Raw genomic sequence first — 1338 nt, forward strand, 5'->3', positions numbered from 1 at the left:
CCATCTCAAAGGTTTTGGAGTTAACTTGGATTTTAAGAAACCCAAGATTTTTATGTTTGAATGCTTTTGAATATATATGATTGTTGATGAGATATGTTTAATATTGTATATGAATGTTGTTGGGAACTTTTCTGTGTGTAGGTGTTTGAAAAACCATGTTTAAATGTGTTTCGGTTGTCGAAAAGGGCAAAATTGGTATTCTGTCCAAGTCCGTGTCGCTTGGGCGAGAAACTCTCGCCTGGGTGTTCACAGTCTCGCTTCGGCGAGGACTGGGCGAGGGGGAGTTTTGGTTCTGTAACTCTGTCTCTTGGGCGAGCAAGCTTCGCCTGGGCGAGGAAGGGCCTCGCTTGGGCGAGAACGCCCAGGATTTTAATGAGTCCCTAGAACTCTCTCGCTTGGACGAGGAGAGGTCTCGCTTGAGCGATATTACCTTCGCATGGTCAATGAAGGCTTAAGTTTATTTGAGATTAAAGATGAATTGTCGCTTGGGCGACTAGTCCCCGTTTGGGCGAGGGACAGTGTGGAAAGATTGAAATAAGATGATGTTGTGAACAATGCGATGAACCCTGGTAAGGTGTGTTGTGATATAAAAGTTGTAGAATGAGATAATGGCTTAGATGAGAAGCATGACTCCACAAAAGTGTGAAAGCATTGTTTATGTTTATGCCTTGTTGGGCAAGTATCCGACTTGAGGTCGTGAACTAGGGGGTACCCTAGTAAGGATACATGATATCACGGACAATGATCGACCGACCATAAGAGGCTTGGTCATGTGACCGTCTAGGATTATTCAGTGATGGGTTGTAGTGAATGAAATGTTACCTTGAGCATGTACGGTTGACGTACTATCGGGTCCCACGAGAAGCATTCCTTGTCGGGAGTTGGCTTAAGGATGAGCCGATCATGTGTTTGATTAATACCCTTGCATTTGAATTTGATTAGAAATGCATTGCATTGCATTGTGACCATGAAGTAGTGGAGAGGAAATCTGTTCATATGCATATGGTTAATAATGGAGTAGTGGAGAGGAAATTGACGGTATGACTTAGAGCACCGTGAAGTAAGCAGGGACGGCACTGATTGGTCGGTGATTCGCCAACAATGTCTTGAGGGAGAGTTTGGGTGAGACGAGTCCCTTGTATTCCTGAGGAGGTACCATGTTGGATCGGACAGTTCTCACAGGCCAAACTAGGCAATCTCTGACAACCCCTAGATTGCATTCGAAATCGATGAGAGGGATGCCCAGAAAACGTTTGTACGACGAAGGTCCGGGTAGGACTGTTCCTGAGGGAACCGATCGATCTATTTTCACTTCCTTGCAAAGATATGTTATTTCGG

The sequence above is a fragment of the Lupinus angustifolius genome, chromosome LG16, assembly GCF_001865875.1.
Source record: "Lupinus angustifolius cultivar Tanjil chromosome LG16, LupAngTanjil_v1.0, whole genome shotgun sequence".
NCBI classification, from domain to species: Eukaryota; Viridiplantae; Streptophyta; class Magnoliopsida; order Fabales; family Fabaceae; genus Lupinus; species Lupinus angustifolius.